This window comes from Poecilia reticulata, linkage group LG18 (genome assembly GCF_000633615.1).
Source record: "Poecilia reticulata strain Guanapo linkage group LG18, Guppy_female_1.0+MT, whole genome shotgun sequence".
Classification (NCBI taxonomy): Eukaryota; Metazoa; Chordata; class Actinopteri; order Cyprinodontiformes; family Poeciliidae; genus Poecilia; species Poecilia reticulata.
The window spans coordinates 15,036,210-15,057,388 of NC_024348.1; the positions used below are offsets into that span (position 1 = coordinate 15,036,210).

The 21,179-nt window shown below is 39.8% G+C and overlaps 1 protein-coding gene across 20 annotated transcripts in view; it reads right to left on the bottom strand.

The window, feature by feature from the left end:
- LOC103480667 (adhesion G protein-coupled receptor L3) overlaps window positions 1–21,179 on the bottom strand; it is a 275,299-nt gene that overhangs the window by 225,096 nt on the left and 29,024 nt on the right. For 19 of the 20 annotated variants that reach the window (XM_017310504.1, XM_017310506.1, XM_017310509.1 and 16 more), the window contains exon 2: window positions 6,513–6,600. The exons of the other annotated variant lie outside the window; for it this stretch is intronic. The gene's annotated coding sequence lies outside the window, so the exon portion shown is untranslated. The remainder of the gene's footprint in view (window positions 1–6,512; window positions 6,601–21,179) is intronic. 20 annotated transcript variants of the gene reach the window in all.

The following is a 21,179-nucleotide window of genomic DNA, read 5'->3' on the forward strand; positions in this document are numbered from 1 at the left end:
TATATATATATATCTGATATACATATCCTGATCTCAGCAAGGTAGGACAGAGGGTAATAGATTTAAAAAATAAAAAATAGGATAATTGGAGATAAGTTGACAGAAAACGGGGGGGGGGACATTCAGCTGCACTGTGAGTTTACTGTCAAATATGTTACTTCATTAAGACACCAAAACCGTCAGGTGCATAGCCAGGCACATGCCAAAGAAGCTTGCACTAACCTCTTCCCATACAGAAATAGCTCCATCTAAATTTACGATTCTCTGTCAAACCTTGGGGCTCTTACCTCTACCAATCAAAACAAATGTAACACTCACCTGCACAGACTCGATCAGGAGGTGGGGGGTGCCACACGAAGGAAGTAACAATGTGGATTTCTGTGTAAAGGTGATAGATTGGCAAGGAGGAAAAGAAAGACTGAGTTGTTATAAGAAATGTATTATTTTTTTAAATCACCTTGGACCCCAGTCGCTTCTATACCAACAGCAGACAGGACATTAATCTTTCCAGGATACTTTTTAAGGCTTTTAATTGTTTAAGCCTGGTAAAGTTTAACTAACATTTTGGTCATAATCGTTTCTTTTGTTGTTGTTGTTGTTTTTTTTTTTATCTATGAATGTAACATATTACTTAGATTTTACCTTCTCGAATTTGAAATATTGTAGAACTGATCTTGGGGCCTAAAATGCACACTTAATTTGAACAAGATAAGATTTTTGTCTGAGACTAAGTAAAACCAATGTTGTGTGTCCTTGCAAACACTAACTTTTTTTTAAATGTTCTGGGGATGGGTCCTTCGTCATTCTGTTAATTTAGTCCAACATGTGTCAATTATTAAACAGACACTTGAAGAAACTGGAGTCAAACAAAACCTCAAACCTTCTAGTTTACTCCTCAGTCACCCACTAAACCGTTTTGCAGTGCTCCACAGGGACTAACCAGTATGCTTTTGATTACAAGATGTACCTGGTAACCATGTAAAAGTGACAGAAATGGCAAGACCTGAGGATTCACAGTAAAATAAAGACTTAAGTAATTGTAAAGTCCCCAGAGTCTGGATTCGTTGCCATGGTGCATCTTTTTGCCATTTTTTAAGTGACCGCAACAGACCCGACCATCTGCTCATTGGCACCATTGGTACTGGACTCAAGTCAATGTGCATGCCTCAACAGTCTGCTGCTATGCAGATCCTATCCAAGAAACTGTTATCGACTCCATTTTAGTTGAAAAGAACATAACAATTGCAGCTGTTAGAGCTCTATGATAATTCACCAAATACTTATCCAGCTATTGTCTTCAGGACAAGGTCGGGGTAAAAGGGCCAAGAAGGAATCTCTCTTCCAATCAACTCTCTCAAACTCGTTCGGGGAGGATACCAAGGATTTATCAGGCTAAAAGGAATATAGTCCCACCAGTTGGCTCCAGGGTCTGCCTCAGGGTGTCTTGGGGCAGACCGCAAGGATCTCAATTTACCTCTGAAGCTAAATCGAGACTTCCTTCAGAGGAAGTGCTTTTCAATCCACTTGTACTAGGGATGGGGTTTGTTCAGTCATAATCCATATCCAACATCCACAGTTGTGACTGGAACACGGATGCAACATGTTTAACCTGTGAATCTAACATATGACTTAGATTTTACCTTCTCGAAAACTGGTACCGGAAGAAAGACAGGAACCAGTTTGGGTCCAGTCAGTGAGGTTAGTCTGTGTCCACTGTATGCTAGGAACATCCTATAAGAGGTGGAGTTGTCTTCACGATTGCCTCTTCCAGTTTTTCCTACTGCTCCTACATCAACCTTAAAGACAAAGCTATAGACTCACTACTTCACAGACCGCACCCAAGTTAATGTGATAATCAATGCTTTCCACTTCACTGAGCAATATTCATAATGATATGGCTGAGGGGTTACTTCCTCCAAACTCTTAATTTTCTAATTAACAGAAGCTAAATTATTGATCTGCAGCGCTAAAATGCAGCTAAACCCATTGAGCTCCCATCTTCTAATAAATTCAGTGAAATGCAAAGCTGAAAAATTAATGATTGCGTACACACACATACACAGAAAAACAAAAGTCACACTTTTGTCTCTGACGCAGTGCACAATGCTCAATATGCAAGATTCCTACAAAAAGTACAAAACCTTGAAAAACTAATTTGCAGAATTTGCAGTCCAGTATGCTCAGCTTTAAACATAAAACCAAAGTTCTCCATGAAGGAACATACGTACATGTTGGGTCTGGGTAAAAGGAGAACGGCACAAGAAGTTAAGGCAGGAAGAAAGGAGAAAGAGAGGAAGGACACAAAGAAGAAATAAATGAATAATGAAAGGGTGCTAAAAATAAATGAAGGATTAAATGAAGGAAAGACATAAAGAGAGGACGATAAGAACACAGGATGGACACAACAAAGAGAGAAAGGACAAAGGGTAAAGGGAAGGTCACGAGGTAAAAACAAAGGACAAAGAGAGAAATTAAGGACAAGAAAAAAAACAAGAAAGCAAAAAAATAGCAGGGCACAAGATATGTGGAAAGAAGGATTAAAAAAGAAAGAACATGAGGAAAGGAAGGAAATGAGGAAGGGAAACAGACTGCAGAAGGAAGAACACAAGGCACAAGAAATTAAAGGAGGTATGACACCGGAAAGAACCATTTGAAGGCCTCAATGATTGAGGCCTTCAAATGTTATCCATCTTAAAACCACACTTGTGTCAAATCAAACTCCAGAGTTTGATTTGACTCTGGAGTTTGATTTTTCAGACTGAGTAGGAACAACACAGTGTGCACAAATTTAAATGCACACTCGCGACGCTAACTGAGCATGACCAAAACACAGATATCAACATTGCATCTCTGCTGAAAACTGAGAGACAAAAGCAACAATGTAAATAATTAAGGTTACAGATGCTGGGGTTTCTGGCCCCACCGATTGTTGAGAATTTCTGAATGGGCTGCTGGGAACAACCAGCCTCTGTTTTCTCAAAATAAAAGGAAAATAAAATTTGCTTGTGGATAAAATCAATATCAATCCGACAATTTGGCAAATGTTGCACACAATGGCTCGGATGAAATTACATGCGGCCGCAAGACTGTTCTCGCATCATTCTTAACCGGTTATTGGAGAAAATGACAACGCCGACGTTTGGGCAAATACATTTTTAGCAGTTCGCCGTTGTCAAGACAGCAGCACTCTTTGCAGAGGCTCCACATTATGCCATTAGCAGCCAGACAAACAACTTAAAGCAATGTGTGCCATTTAAAGTAATTTGGTCATTTAGAGGGTTTCTGCGCTTTGCCTGGTATCTCTGAGACCAGGGCTGTTTCCCGGGCAGAGTGGAGTTGCCCCAGTAACCGGATACGCCGGCAATGATGTGCAAAGTCAACTACTTCTGGACCAAATTCAAATGCTGACATGGGCTGAAAGCAGCTCACCCTCCTTTCCCATTCAAATGACCTGTTTTGCATTATTTTGAGAATCCCCGGAGCTGAATCACACTATGAAAACAAACATGGGGCTTTAAGATAACAGAACCAAAACTTAGCCAGGCTGCTGTCACAGGTCATTATGGTCAAGCTAACCTGAATGGATGCTGCCATGGGAAACCATACTGGCTATGCAAAGCATTGTTCGCTGAGCTTCATGCTATCAAAATGAGGCTGAAGGTTTGTAGTTTGAGCTGATCTACAATGCTTTGCAGCCCATTGAATTTTTAAATATTTAATCCAATATAATTCAAAATGGTAAGGAGAATGATGTAACATTTTTTAAAAAGATAAAAATATGAATAATGTGTTTTTACATTATTTTCTGCTCCCAACTCTGATAACGTTAAGTAGTAACAAAAGTATCTTCTTAAGTTGTTTCCAAAATCTCCCAGCTTCTTCTGGGACAACATGTTATGGCGTAAGAAAACTAAACTTTTAGGTTTTATGCCTAAAAACTTCCAAAACAGGTCAAATAAATATAGTTATGTGTGATATACATGTGAAATACTGTTTGTAAACTGCTCTGGGGTGAGATGATGCTAAACTTTGTTAGTCAGTGGAACCTTTATTACCATTTCCTTGTTGTGCTGTGATAAAAAAAGAAAAAGGCACTCAGACGTGGAGTGTGCAACTAATTTCCCTACAGCAAATATAAAGCATATTCCATTGTGTTCCATGCTATGAAAATGCAATGCTTGTTGAGACTCTTTTGCAAAACACTTCAAGGTGGGACTGAAGATTCTTTTTGTTATATCCGCATGTTTTCTGAAAGCACCGGTACAGAAAGGGGATTAAAGCTAGCCGGCCTCTAATGACTTTGCAAATGCGGAAAGTCGCACTTGCAAACTTGTACAGAGGCAAAACAAGGCTTGTGAAGTTGAGGAAGAGATGTAGTGACGAGATACAGTGAAGCCAACCAACCGTGGAATTTAAAAACGGGGGAAAAAAGTGCTGTTTGTGGAGGTAAACTACCTTGACAGGTTAATCACCCTGAGAACCCCAGTCCTATGGTGAAACATAGTGGTGGCAGCATCATGTTGTGAGGATGTTTTTGTTTAGCAGGGGCAGTGAAGCTGGTCAGAGAAAATCGGAGGATGGAAGAAAACGCCGTTGGAGGCTGCTACAGCAGAGCAATGACCTTCAACACACAACCAGAGCTACAGTGAAACGCATGATATAGTTATGAAATGTCCCAAAAAAATCAAAACCGAAATCCATCAAAATTGGTGGAAAACTGCTGTTTACAGGATGCTCTCCACCTAGTCTGACTGAGCTTACGCTGTTTTACAAAGATGTGAAATTATGGTAAAGACACAGTCCAAAACACATGCAGCTGCAATTTCAGAGACAGTTCCACAAAGTCACGAGGAGAGAGTAACGACTTTTAGATTTTTCTCTTTGAACATTTGTAAAACTTTGCGTTGCTCTAGCATTAAAATCTCCAACACACAGAGGTTTTTGGCTGAGAAATGAGAAAATGCGAAGAAGTTCAAGGCAGGGTACCACATGAACAATCTGTTATCCTGAATAATATCACATCTGCTTGTGCTTGTAAAATAAGTAATATCTCTGAATTTATCAGTCAAAAAAAAAAAGACGTCCTTGAAGTTGATTTGGCTAAACCAAAGGAGGACCAAAGCAAAGCAAAAAAGAAGACGCATGAAATGAAGGTCTTGATTCATCGTCAGAGTGCATCGCGGTATTCATTTTTCTTGGGTTTTAATTAATTTGACATCTTTCGGCAGTAATGCAGAATCTGATTTCTGAGCGGTGCCGACGCAGAGACGAGCAGCATGACAGCTGAAGGAAAGCAGCGGGCTGCTGGACCGGCCGCTGAAATGTGTTTCTACACACAATCGAGGCCATTATGCGTAAAAAAGCAAAGGCTCGCAGCACAAATAAGCTAGTCTCGATATTATTCAAGCAGCAGCCGCGTTCTATTTTCACCTTTGCAACTAATGTGTCCATTACTCCTACGTCAGCAACATTTACCGACCTGTCTTTGGCTGCAGATGTGTTGTTGAATAAACTAATTGTAAAAATGGATTTTTTTTTTTCTCCCACAAAGTGTGTGTGGCTGCTGGGATTGAGCTCAAATATCGGACCCAATTATTCACCGGTGGGTGGGGGGGGGGGATAAAAAATACACACATCGACGCAACTCTGCTGCGGCTCGCTGCTTATAGATGGCAAGGTGATGTGACACATTTTGATTCATACCCTAATCTCATTGAATACCAAGTCAGGAAATAACATGGAAATAAAACAGGATGCAAAATGTGTGTGTGTGTGTGCGTGTAGATGTGAGGGACATGAGGAAGTGGGGTAAGCAGGGGGGCATTAGCTGGCAAACCCAACCCACCAGTAGACTCTGGAGGACAAACAATCTCCCTAATTGAATTCAATCCCACCTCACTGCAGGAGGCACCCAGGCAAGTGGATCCATTCATTCTGGAGAGCTAGGAAGCGTGTGTGTGTTTGTGTCTTGGCGACGTTGGATTGAGGAGGGGAAGGGCTTCGGCTGTCAAGGAAGATGAGCTACAGGAAGCAGCGGAGAGCAAACACCGGGACAGGGTTAGGACAGTTTGGACAGTCAGTGGGGACGGAGGAACGGGGGAGAGAGAGCTCAGATTTGACGCGTGAAGAAACACAAACCAGCTGCGCTTTTGCTCGATTACACCACAAAACTAATTTGCATCAGGGAATGAAATCCAAACATGCTCTTTACATACAAAGAGAGAGAGGAAAAAAAAAAATCATCCTTGTTGCTGTCGCAGAAATTAAAGGCTTACCGGAGGTGTCCCGCAGATTAGCATATGGAGATGAGCGCCCATCATAAATCATTTCAGTAAACACCCTATTGCCCACAAGGAACAAGCCCAATCGGTTCACATGAATGCTCTTCATCACCGTCGCCGTGTTTGGGTAGTCGATGGCGACGGGGCACACCTTGCGTTCGATTTTGTATTCATGAACCGCAATCAAACATTTTCAGCTCTGTTTATGAAGTCTGATAAACGGTACAATACCTCAATGCGAGAATGTAGAGCGGCTCTTGAGTGCTGCTGATTACAAATCCCGCATATCACAATCCAGGTAATAAAGGCATGTTCTGTCCTGGAAAGAAACGGGAGAAAAAGAAAGAGTTTAGGAAACCAAGCCGGCTAACTTTACAGCAAAACGTATTTAAAAACAGATGACGGGAAGCATAATTTACAGGGATTTGTAGTTCCTACAGTTTTCAGCATCTGGGTCACAAAATAAGAGAGATTGCTGCAAAATCAATGACTCAATACAATGTGATGGGCTTTCCTTGCATAAAAAAAAAGTTGCTCCCGGCAACCGTCTGCTGTTTTGGCATTGAAACAACTGAATTGCATTTTTTTTTTATTATTAGTCCATTTGACCACTTTCTACAACTTTTTATGCTGGCTCAGGCACCCACCAGGTATGCTGGAGGCAAAAAGAGCCCGTATGCCTGGTACTGAAAAAAAAAATTGGCAACACTTATTTCTTTAGGAGAACCCAAACGACAATAGGCTCTCGGCTGTCTTGCGCTCGTGTCCTCAATGATGAAACTTGACTGTGGTGATAATGTTGTGCTCAGTTGAGCTATCGCCAATAAATTCAGTTCTATGCACTTGTGGAACTTCTGACTATATGGATATTTTTTATTGTGATATTGCAGTAACGATACATTTGTAAAATATTCTGCTGCATAACAGAATCAGAAAAAAAAAAATTTCTTGATAGCGTGCTTAAATCAATGGTTTTTGGTCATCCTGTCATGACATACACATAGCAACCCCCGATTTAGTGCTCTCGTGTTCGCAGATTGTAAATATTAAACAGTCGGCCACTTCTACTGAGAGAGATGTCTGATTATTGTCCTCTTTTGCCCAACCTTGTACTCCCTCAGAGTCCTCTTGGTCTTTTCAGTTTCCAGATATAGTAATAAGAGCTTTAATAACCAAAATTAGTGGTCCACTTGTAGATGGACTGATGTTTCTGATGAAATTCTGCTGAAGTAACAAATTGAACCATCGGACACATGGTAAAATGTAAATGAAACAAATACACTAAATATACTTTTTTGTTTTTTTAAACCAAACTGAGTATGTCGGGCTTTAAACCTTCTCCTTTTAGGGGAAGCCTCAGTAAATGCAGACTCTGTAGTTGCCATAGTGATTACGGGGAAAAGATAGAAGACATGATGATGTAAAAAAAAAATAAATAAATAAAATTGAGTTCCCTGAATCTTGAAAGAATTTGGCAGTAACCACCAATTTCCACAGCGATGACAGTGACACTGTCTGAAAGCAGACCAGTTTCCTGACAAAATGAAATGAAAGTTCTGTGTGTGCAGCTAAAACTGTGGCCGTAAGGGAGAGTTAAACAGTACTGAAATGCTTCAACACTTTGACTGAGGACTTGTAAATAAGGAGTTGAACTTCTTACACTATATGTATATTCTTTTAAACATAGTTAAAATGCCAAACAAAGCACTACGAACTAAGTGCAATTCAATGGCAAAATTCTACTTTAACCTGAGCTTAAAGTGATCTAGAGTCCAGCAATATAATGAATTCAGCTGGTCAGTTAAAAAAAAAAAAACTCCAGATTTTTATACTCTAAAAATCTCTCACCATGCTCTTCCTAGGTTTTCATTATTCATAACTAGAAAAAAATATATATGTATATGTTTGCCAATGTCTGTTGCAAGTTATGTTCACTTGCATTGCCTAAAAGTGACAACCATTAATATATCGCTTTCTACAAATGGGGTCACATGTCACAGATGAATATTTCAACCGGTACATCTTTTGAATTTAAACTGAGCGACCAAAGGGGAATTTGAAGTACAAAGACGGGGGAAGTAGGGGAAGTAAATGGAAATGGGATTAATAATTCACAGTCTGCTACTTTGACTTTAAGCCACCTTTAAGATGCCTTTGCGAAAAAAAAAATAAAATAATTACCTTTCAGTATCATAATTATTACCTTGTTACAGCCACATCACAAACCTCTTTATTTAGGGCTTCCTCTAGGTCAGCCATTATTAAACAACATCTTCATAAATTTTTCAGCCAGTTTTCTGGAGCTTCTCTCTGGCACTCAGGCCGACTGCCGTGCTATTCAGGTCACATCAGCTTTTAATGGCTGATTTATTAGAGCCCAACAGGGGTTTGGTGATGGGCTACAGGACAAAGAGCCTGTTTTAAACTGCATTAAGCCTCTGCAGTAAATATCCCATACAACATTAGCATTTTGATGACTGCTTCCCCCCCTCCCCGTCCCCATCGTCAACCTTTAGTGCCGTCTCGCTACCCCCTCCGCCACATCTCTGCTCTTCTTCACTGCTTCTTTTCTCTGGTATCAGTTCGCCGTTTGAACATGCTTTCCTTCCCTTCATGTCCCCACGCTGAATGTTTTTCACTCAACATTACACATATCTCCACTGAGCTGACACAAGTGCGTAAAGGCCAGGCAGTTGCATCCAAATTAATGGAAGAGAAAGAAAGAAATTATAACCATATTCGTGGATGAATATCTGAATTTCCCCCATTTCTTCTTTGCCTCTGCAATTGTGGTGCCTTTACATGGTTTCGAATCAGATCTCGCACGCAATCATAAAACTGATGAGCACCAAAGCTTCTGTAATTGAGGTGTCCAAGGAAGATTATGGCTTTGATAAAAATTAAAGGGATTTATTGGTAGTTTGGTATTTATTATGCTAACTAACACAGGCTCTAGTTTTAAATTTCTGCCTAAAAGAACATTCGACTAACTCCAAACTGCATGCGAATCTGAATAAATCCAAATCTAAATTATAATTCAGTAATTTATTTTAAAAAGCAAACATTTTACAAAGATAGATTCGTTATTCGCAGAGTAACATATTCCACTGATTTATTTACTGAAAATGAGAACAAATTATGACATCGCATACGACCAAAATTTGGATTTTTCATTGCAAGACTGCTTACTTGGCAATATAATCAGGGACATCTGACTGGTGGGGAAAAGTACTGAAAAAGACGCACAAGCGTCAGAAATACCTGTAGTCTTGACGAGCAAAGTTTAGGGAAAATCCATACTGTGTGGATTGCAGCTGGACTCAGTTAAGCCACGCCAGAACCAGGTGCTCAGAGTGGACATAACTATGCTAAGAAAATTAAAGGACTGAGGGTCAGTGGCCCAGAGTACTCTTTCCAAACAAAAACTAATTTTTCACTTCTAAAGTCAGTGGTGATTTGGCCAAACATGTAAAATTACTTCTGTCAGTATGTTGCGTTTAATTGAGTCCAATATTACTAACTACATTCCTGTTCTTTGTGCTCTACCCCCCTTTTTCTTTCTACCCAATTTCACATTAACATCCATGGTCAGCACTTTGAACAGTCAACCCCCCAAAAAAAATTATAATAATTTTTGTTGCTCACTCTCTGTGGGAAAGGTGTTGGTGACAGTCTGCTGGTTACCTGTTATGTCAGCAGTCTTCTCCATGATTATGCAGATGACATTATTGTATTGAAAGAACAGTCTCTGTTATTGGTTTTATGAAATATTTTTAATTTTCTGAGAAACGGGATTGAGGTTTTTTATTAGATGTTGGTGATAATCATGAAAATGAACACAAAAAAATTGTACAAAAAAAAAAAAGTTAGAGATACCAGCTGTGTGGGTAATTAATCTACATTAGTACCAATTTTCGAAACAAATTACTGAAATAAATTCACTTTTCAGTCAAATTGAGATTTATTTAAATGAGCCTGCGTTTGTGTCATCTGTCATAAAACATTATGAAATCAGAAGATAATTCAGCAGGATCAGCGGCATTCCACAATCTGCACCATTTATTAGCAGGACTGAAATCGAACGAGTCACTCCTTAAAAACAGGAAAATATTTTCAGTCTATTTTTTTCCAAACCGAGTAAAGACGCTACCAAAGAATAGAAAAAAAAATCTGAACCTTTGTGCCAATTTCTAAATATCATCTGGGAAAAATGGCAAACTAATCTTGGCTTCCAATTGGTCTGCCAGGGCCGTGCTTCATCAAATCTGCTCTTCATTATGTTTGATCAAATTTAAGACTCTGGCAGTGGATGCAGGTGCTATAGGTCAACTCAGCTCAAAATGCTGAAGCTGGTTTGGTCAACAGAGCATCTGCCAATTATTTTCCAGGCCTGCTATTGTTTGGAAAGGAACCCGCTCGCACCATATTGCAACAATTCAAACCGCAAACTGTCGCACAAACAAAGAGGCTCCCAAACAACGGCGAAGGAAAAATCATACACTGGACTTTGTTGGCCTTTGTCGTCTGCTTTGGCGTTTTCCGGCAGATGTGGAGACGGAGCAAACGTTTAATGCCGCATGTTTACCTCTTACTCGCTGTTGGATTTCCTTGCTAGCACAGAGCATCTCAAAGCCAAGATGTACTGTTCTCGCGTAATCACTGGTGTTAACGCACTGGCGGTAGTCCGGAACTGAAGCTTCCAAAATATCAAAGGCTTTTGGATGAGAGAAATGTATAGCAGAAAGTTCCATTGCCCAAGGCATTCTTGAACAATTACTGCTAGAGTGTTCCGTTTAAAGCTATAAAGCAGCTCAGAAACGCAAGGCATGGATGAACCAGAATGACATCATTTGGGTGCACAGCATTCCAACTAGGCTTCACAGTTAAGGGTCATTCCATTATTTTTATTTTTATTTTTTGTCATTTTGTTTTTCTAAAGCTTGGTTATGTGTGGTTCTAGTAAGTAATACATGTAGCAAATAAAACCACATTGTCCAGATTTCTTCTTCACACCAGAGTTTGTAATTTTTGGGTTTCGGGGTGTGAGAAAATGGGCATCTTCATAAGTATTAGGCACAAGATTCTCACACTTAAATCATCTTTAGTAAAAAAAAAAAAAAAATGCACTTCCAAAATATTACAACTGTTACAGAAAAAATCTAAATGAAAAATGACATGATGTCACATGAAGCAAAGAGTATTTCTACTGCTGTTAAAGTAATAGAAAAACTGATTGTTACAGTGACAGCTTTTTTTTTTCCTGATGAAAATAAATAATACCAGATACGGGATAGATGTTTTACATAAAGGTAGAGATCATGGGAACACTTACTAAATCTACAGGTGTTTCCAAACAAAGTCAGTGATATCCTACATATATCATTTTCAACAGGCGTAATCTCAAACGTGTGTATAAAATAAAAGTACATTATTAGATTGTGTTATGAAAAATCTGCAGCCAACATGAGAACTTAGTTCAGGTTTTACTGGGGAAAGTGTTTAGAGTTCATGAATTTGATGCAGTTGACTGGAAACTGTAGTAAAGATCGTTGGGGATCCACTTTCTTTCAGAAGATTATATTCTTACATAATGCTTTCGTCTCACACAGAGACAAATGGTCTGAAGCATTGCTTATGCCACAAGATCGCATTACAAGTCCAGCGGAAGAAGGTTTGAGTCATTAGCATTGGATCTAGGTGACAACTTCATGAATTCGTTGATACCTGTCCACAATCCTCTTACGGTGGTCAACCATAGCCAGCCCAGGATTTTCACATCAGAAGTGTACATCTGTTACCTAATGACTAAATTAACATTTATGAAAATGTTAAAGAGTGGGGAAATGGACAGGTAGCTTGAAAGATCTGAATCTTAATTGTTTCTGTTAAAAACACATTTTCTCCTGGACCTTTATAGAAGGCATAAAGAGTTGCCTTATTTGCACGCCTCAACATACTGACATTTTAGGGGTTTGAATTAAACTCCCCCTTCAAAAGGCCACTTGAAATTGTAGGAAGGAGGGGAAGAAAAGCACAGGCCATCTGAGATTCCATTATGAAGCAAAACTGAGAGTGGGATTAATTTTACATCATCTCATTAACTTTTCACTGCCTGCTAAAGATATGCGACCATTTAAATTAGACTGGAATGTGAGTTCCTTTTTTTTTTCTCCTTTTACCTTGTGGGTGTGTGTTGGACCGCCAAGCAAGCTATCCAGGATCACTAGAAAGCTCAAAGTGAACAATTGTCCCCCTGCTGAAAAGCATGAGTGCGAGAGCCGGCACCGTGTGTCGCAACACACGGAAAACTGGCTCCTTTTCTTTGTCACATTATCCACTCCACTCAGTTTTTCAGCTCCCTTGTCGAAAGAAGTGCGTTCGAAATTACAAAGTGATGAAACGTAGCATGACTCTCCAGCATTCACTGCCACATTCTTACACCCAAATTTGATTTCACACTCCAAATGTGATTCATTGTGGTTATAGTAGGCTGGATGGTGCTTAGTGTGTGGCTACGCTGCAGAGGACACCATTTCCAACAATGTCTTGTGCGCTTATGCTTTTTCTTATATGGTAGAGTTAGGATTTCATCGTCATTAAAAATGTTAATTCCAGTAAAACGGGGGAAAAAAAAAAAAAAAAGTGTATATCTATATAAGCTACCTGTCATTTTACTGAACATTTTTTTCATTATTTTACCCACCTTAATTATCTCGAGGTGGATAATTTGTCATGTAAACACATTTTCACTAAATTGTTTACATGACAAATTGGTGAAAAGATGATTGAGCGAGAACTCGAGGTCTTGTGAATTAATGTTTTGTCAAAAAAAAAACATGCAATGGATTTGAAGAATTTGAAATAGTTTATCTAAAACAGCAGTGAATGGAATGCTGAAAATGATACTGTACAATGAGTAGATCAGTATTTTTACCAGCTCAGAAAAGAAAACAAAAATTTTTGCGTTGTGATATTCTCTTCTGACGGATAAGAAAGAGAACAAAAGACAAAGGAACAGCAGAACATCAGCACAAGGTCACGAGTGTGAAACAGAAGACCTAATTTTACTGCTGGAATTTATTCACCATCTTTTTGCTTTTCTTTTCTGAAGAAATTTAATTAACTTTAGTTGCCAAGTGTATGTGCTAAAGATTATGTACTCTTTAAAGCAGCCACATGTTTCATTAACACAGGGCATCAAGGTATGCCAAGGTTTTAAAAAGTTGTAATTTTAAAACGGAGAAAAGTTGTACCTTCTTTTATCATACAGGGGGGAAAAAAACTGTCAATTTCTCAGTGAAAGCAATGACCTGATCTATCCGACTGCATGAACCCACAGAGTTGCCCTGTGCTTCCCCTTCCCTACTTGTTCCTGTTCACTGACAGACACTCCTACACTTTTCTTTTGCTAGTCAGAAAGACAAGGTCAGCTGTTTGGAAAGCCACGCCAAAGTAACTGAAGCAGAACCATTAAATTTTTTTTCCTTAAAGGTGCAGCATACAAATAACCAAGTTAAATGTAAATATATAAACAGACTTTTCTTTTACACCCTGTGTTAGCTTGTTAGTTGCCTCCGTCCTGGACAGAACTTTAGCAAGCTAACTTAAGAACTTAACTAAAAACCTTTCTAAAATTTAGATGGTGTTTAGTCCATATTGCACTGAAGTACCTTGGGGCTAAAGCTCATGTTAAGCATTAATAATAAAAAAAAATCTTTAGCTTAACAAAACAGAGTGATGAATCATACTCATTGTGACTTAGGTGATAGATTAAAAAATATGACTACTAAAAACACATTTGTACCACTGTGTAAAATTCTAATTTAAAATTAATATAGTTCAGAAAAAAAATTTTTTTTCTTATATCTTTCTGCTCTTGCTGCGACAGTAGTTTTCCCTACAATTACTAAGTTATTGTCATTATTATTAGTCTATCTAAATGATGCCAGATCACACTGTGAGCCATTTCTATGCCTACATGGACGCTCCTCTACTTTCGGCGTTTTTACGAAACGCCAAAACTTGACAAAAGCTGGATGAAAGCACACGCTTCATGCTCTGTGTCACCAGACACCTGGTTTGACCTGGTTTGCTTGTTGAAGGGGAAATACTACCTGGCTGTATATGAATGAGCTTGGAGAAGAAATGCACGATAGCTCGATAGAGAAAGAGAAAGACAGCGGATAAAGATTGAATGGTAGAGAGAGAGAGAATCGGATAAAAGATGCAAGATGGACAGAGACTGATAAAAATGATATGTATAGAAATGAAGAGATGTATAAATACAGTGCATAGAAGACAAAGAACATTTTCAATTTTTTTTCCCCTTAGAAATGTTCTGTCAAATATGTAACTTATCCAAGACATATTCAAATATTTCTTCAAAACTGAAATATACTTTGCTTGCATTAACGATTGTTACACTGACTACAGCAATCAACTGTGCTTATTATGATTGTTATTAAAAGACAGCAATGAAAAAAAATACTTAAGTGTTTGTCTTTGCACAACACTCCTACCACTCCCAAGCCTAAATGCCTTTAGCAAACACCAGAAAGTATGGCATGTTTCCTCCCAAGTTTGCTTGCAATGCAAATCCTACACCGGTCTATGCCTACTTAATGCCAGTATTGTGCATTACATTTGCAGTACAAGAAAATAAATTTAGCTTCATAGAAGTGCACTGCTTAATATAGCAGCTGGAAAAGGGAAATGGAACCAAAGCAAACTCCAAAGCTATTTATTCTGTACATAGGATTAAATCAAAAATGAACTCTCCGTCTGCGTACTGGCAGCACTCGCCATCTGCTTCTCTGCAACCCGTGTTTGCTTTGCAGCTGTTAGTTGCCTCTGCCCTGGGCAATTTTTTACCATTTTTAAGCACACAACAAATCACAATGAAACATTCGGGCACGAATTTGGCAAACCTACGATGAACAGGTTTGGACTACAAATGTGTTTTTCCTGCCTTGATATGAAGATGCATCTTGAAACTAACTTTTATGTGAACATCCTGTCGTCGGGAGACAATAGCACGTACTGTATGAGAAAGCAACGGACAGCCGCTGCTGCTGTATGACTGATCCGAGTCGACAGTCTGTGGTGTGTCTTTATGAAAGCGTTTACCGAGGCAGAGCGCCGTGGCCCGCTGAAAGCTCATCAAAGAGTGGCTTATTTTATCAACCAAGTGGAAAATGTGCTGAGAAAGAGAGGGAGAGGCAATAGTGAGGAAGTCAGCGAGAGTAACAAAACCATTGTGCCTGTCGCTGACCCAAACACCCGCATTACAGTAGTCGCAGCCACTCACAACAAAAGCCCTAATCGGCGGAGCGGGGCTCTAAATTAAATGACCCTGTGGTTGTGACACTGTAACTGACAAGTCGACATGTTCATGCTGGGGCCAAAGGCAAGGGAGATATGGCTAATGAACAGAAAACCCACTGAAATTGGTGGCAGACGTCAGTAACCTACATTCTTGTCAGGTTGAACTCATTCATTAACTGCCAGCTATTGCTAAGAGTGGGAAGACTTCAAAATGAGCTGCACTCAGAGGCCAATCTCTTATCAGGAGTCAAAGACTTTGTTTACACTCTTAGGTAAACTTTACATCCTCCGATTATTGACTAATTGATCACTTCCATAGATACAGGCGTATAAAAGCATGGCATGAATTCGGCTTGTGCAAACATTTGCAAAAGAATGGGTCATTCCTAGGAGCAAACTGAAAACCACTGTGGTACACAGAGCTGTAAAAGGAAATTCAGTCGCGATTTTTCCTCATTCCTAAACATCCCTTGATCCACTGAAGTCACCAACTGTCTACAGAGTCAATAATTAAAGATCTTCGAACTTTGTGTGGTGTCCTGAGTGGTTCAAGCAAAACACATAGTGCTTTGAGGCTGAAGATGTTGGATGTAGATGTGTAAAGCACGGTGATGCTGTATTCTGGAGCAGCAGAGACATGTTGTGTTGAGCTTCAACGACGGTCATTGTGTGGAGGTTGTCGTTAGAGCCGCACTTGCATTACGCAAAATGTAGAGTTTGGTGGAGGCGGTGTCATTGCATACTAAAGGAATTCAATGAACATCCGACAATTACATGCTCCAGACAATGTGGGAACAGCTTGAGAATTGCCCCTTCCAGTTCAGACATAACTGTGCTCTATGTCATAAGAGCACAGTTATGCTCTTATGAAAGCATAAAAGCATAATAGTGCAATGGACATTGCACTATTGTCCATAGTGCAATGGACAATAAAATGTTGAGGTGTTTAATTCACCTCCAGAGAGTCCTGGTCTCAACCTAACAAAGTACCTTTGGAATAATTTAGCATTCAGCCTGTGAGCCACTTAGTTCAACAAACACATTCCTAAAACGTTTAAAACAGTCTGTCTGCATGGATCGAATCTATTGTGATTTCTAAGTATTAGGAATACAATGTCAATAAAGGCAAGCGCCTCAATATGCTTGACAATATCAGTACCATGATTCTGTATAGAAGTTACCATTTTCTTTTTCAATGTTGCAAGTGAAAAACAAATATCTGTGTCTCTGTGGGAAACAAATAAGGCCTTTGGTCAGGAAGTGCGAGTTTCCAACACGAGTCCACACTGCAATGATCGCTCAAGTAATCAGAGAGCTCTGCGGACTAAAGTCAAGGGGCAGCAATTATAATGCACAGACAGCATCCCTATACCCAAGGGTCACATTAAATTCTTTGAAGGAAATACAATTGACTGAGCTTGGTGACAACTGCTGAAAGATTATGTAGGTTCTGCATCTTCCTTATAAGTTAGTCTCAGCCTGTTTATTCCATTAGAAATTATTTTCCATACTTTTTTGTTTTACCCCACATAGTTAACATCCTTAAAATGTTATTGTACAAGAAGACCACTACAAGACATTTTATGCAACTATGCTTAAAACTATGCCTGGATTAGAAAGATATACACATGTTAGATAAGATTTTTTTCTATTGCAGATTTGTATTGGGATTACAAAACATTGCTACGCAGACAAAAGGGGTAGAAAACATTTGCATTGATGCATTCGCTGACCTAAATGCATGCAAGCTCAAGGGCTTGCTTATTCATGTAAACAATGTGTATTTGTATAATTTCTAAGCCAAAGAGAGCCAAAGTTTTAAAGCCTTTATGCTTACAAAGAACAACACCATCCTCACTGACAAAAACGGTAAAAGAGTCAAGCAGAATGATCTGATTTTGATTCTATTTAAAACACATAAAAACTAGCTAAAGGGTTTGTAAATTATTTAATTCATAAGGAGCTGGTATCTCTATAACAGTAACAAGAGGGTGCAAGTCTTGCCACCAGAATAGGAACAGCATTGTTACAGGCAGTAGCTGGAGAAACCAACAGTCAAAATTAGCCATACAACCTCAATGCTGGCCTAAAAGAGCTGATACTTCCTACTTGATCACACCGAGAGAAGGTAACTAGACATAGAGGTTGCCTTGTAAGCACAAAGCCACCAGGTGTCAGGCAAACATGCAGCCTGTTGTCAGTCGAGTGCTTCTAATAATATCTATTGAATATATGATTAAAAAGAGATATTTTCTTTTCAAGAGGACCACCATCTAGATCAGGGGTGGGCAACTCCAGGCCTCGAGGGCTGGTCTCCTGCAACTTTTAGATGCATCTCTGCTTCAACACACCTGAGTCAAATAAGGAGGTCGTTAGCAGGACTCTTGAGTACCTGACTGCACTTGGGAGGTGATTCAGCTGTTGGATTCAAGTGTGTTGGACCAGAGAGACATCTAAGAGTTACAGGAGACCGGCCCTCCAGGACTAGGATTACCCACCCCCGGATCTAGATTATAGGCATGGTTATTTGAATCATCCTCCTCCAAAATACAACGATCACCCTTGCAAGGGGGCACAAGAGTCTGCAGGGACATTGTATCGCTGACACCAAGGTGTAGGTCCATCAGTAGCATACTTAACACGTGCATGTGCAAATGGTCATTTAGCATGTTACTTTGATGATAAAGTCTGATGCAGAGGCTCATTATGTTGAGGGCTCCCAGCACAAGGCCACAGGAGAACACTCAACGGCAATGAGAGGACGTACTCAAGTGAAGCAAGAAATGAAGGACAATGCCTCCTGTTTTCACTGAGCCTAGAGAAACAATTGTAGGACTTCATACAAAATACATTTGAATAATGTGACTACAAACTACTTTTTATCTTCAAGCTAAATCAAAAGGTCAAGGAGCACAGATTAGAAGTGGTAACGCAATGCCAACAGCAAGTACTAGATCAAATGTATAGCAAAAAAAAAAAAAAAGATATTGCCGAGACTTAAAAGACAAATATTTTGTTTCCCTATTTAATAATGTAGGGCTGGAGATAATTTATTTATTCATTTTTGCAATGCCCAATCAGTAACTCATTACTTTTAACTTACTGGTCTAGAAAACAAGAGAAAATTATGATAAATTGTCCAAAGTCAAAAGTGACACCTCTAATTCTGTCTGAGCTCCACTGAGCTGATCATTCACGAAAGCAGTTGTTGAAAAATGTCCTCTTAGCTGGGTCTAATTGTGTGAGACTAACTACGCCATTCAACAGGCTTCCTCTGCTCCAAAAATCTGTAACTGATTGAGAACGTATATCAAGTTACCGGTAGTTTACTCCTGAAATGTGTTCCCATGTGCTAGCGTGTGCACCCCAGTCAACCTTTGGTGCCCTTGCCTCCCACTCACCCATCCCCACCACCCGTCAAGTATGGAACTTGACCCTCTCCGAGTTCTGGGGTCCAGCCTGCACGCTGAATATAACTTTGGCATGAGCAAACGCAGAGATGTGTTTTCAATGAATTTCAGTCTTTGTGCGAGAGTATCTACATGCGTTTACATAAGATTCGGTTGTGCACTTCTCGTGTATATACATCCGTGTCTTTGCATATGGTTCATGTAACCGAGCGTTTATTTGTTCATATCGGACTGCTTTTAGGTGTGTGCGTGCGTGGGCGTGTGCGTGTGTGTGTGTGTAAGGGCTCTGGTGTATCTCAACACCCAAGGCGCCGCGGACATAGCTTGACAGGTGTGTGCAGCAGTCTACAGAACAGCAGCAGGCAGACAGCGGCACAATGTGCCCATTCAGGCTTGGAAGGAGACAACCGAGATATCACAGGACCCCTGTGAGGAGGGGCCGGTCATCTCAGGGCACATCAACCTTTCACTGGGACTACAAAGAAAGACATAGCCATGACTGCTGCAACAGTAATGGGCTGCGTAACCTCATGCTAGGTAGCCGTCTACAAGCACGGATCGAGGTTGTCAACAGCTTCCACTGCAGAAAGATTCAGCCGAGATAACTTTGGCCAAATGGTTTACTGCGGACCTGCAGGTCTTCATAGTCGGGTAGTCAAAAACAGAGGACAAAACAGAGGATTATGTAGGACAAAATATGCAACACTTTGGCACATGGACGCAAAATGCCAGTTTTCCAGGCTTCTGCTTCCAGAGTAATCAGTAGTAGACATTTTTTTGGTTTTTAATTTGAATACAAAAGTGGAAATTTCAAAATAAATGGACGAATGGAGAATCAATTCTATAAATAGCATTTTTTCCATTTTGAATTTCCTTCTATTTATAGAAAAACTGAAATCAAATTCCCTTCTGACAGCTAAAATGAAGTCATGTGTTCCATCCAGTTTCCCAAATCAGATTTTTTAAATTTTTCTTTAAAGTGGCATATCAAATTGATTTGACAAATTTCTCAGGCCTGACTCTTGAGGCTAACGAAGTGCCCATTTAAATGAATCTTCAATTCATTCGTCAGTTAAATTAGCAGCCTTTCCTCTGACAAGTTTCTGTGATGTACCCACTGAGAAAACGCCTTCAGAAAGTCACAGAATCATCACCTCAAAAACAGATCCATAAAGAGGAAACACCAACAAAATTCTCATGGCAAGTCTCAGCAAACAGAAAAGCTATAGTGACAGGCCTCAACATTGGTCAGTAAATGGGGAAAAAAAGAACACACAGTAAGGCCCATACATCTTTACCACACAGCTGACAAGAGCTTAGAAAACACACACAGTCCCCACAGCACTGCTTTTCATGCAGAAAATTGCACAGCCATCATTCATTCAGCTCTGACATAAATCTACGGGGTACGATAACGCACCATCTGAGAGCAACACGGCTCTGAACGAGCCTCCTCTGAATCAGAAGAGGTAATTGAATCCACGATGAGCATTGTCTTGGTGGAAATAAGAGCTGACGGAAAACAACTACTATAAATTAGATGCCATAACGCAGTAGGGATGCACAAAATCTGCTCAGTTGCATCTAAGGGAAAGAATTTTGTGAAACAATGGGGAAAATTTTTTATGCTTTTTTTTCTATATCGTGTCTTTTTGAAGACTAAACCCTTGAATCTGCACCGTTCCTGCAGGAAGGTCCCTTACGTCTGCCTCTGATAACCTTAACCTACATATGCTGTTGCCGCTTACTACACACAGAGGTCTCGTCTGCTGCGACCTTAAAGTCCCAAAGCTCTCCGCCTACTAAATCACATTTGTAGAAGAATATTTAAACACATAGCCCTGAGCGGAAGATGAGAAAAACTCAGAAAAGGACGATAGGCATCTGTTCGTCTTTGGAAAGAATTGCCATTTCGGTGGCTTCTGTGGGAGCAATGTGACAATTGACTGCATTCTTATGGGCTTTGGAAACAAGTTCAATTCTTCAGCTCAGCGGGAGATAAGGACAATGTTCTCATCAGGTCACCTGCAATGAGCAAACGTGACTGAACTGAACAGGGAATGGGGGAAAAAATGGAAGAATTAGAAAAGGATCAAAGAAAAGCTTGAACGAGAGCAAAAGGGCTGGTCATGGAACAAGATGTCTATAAATGTGAAGCTGTACA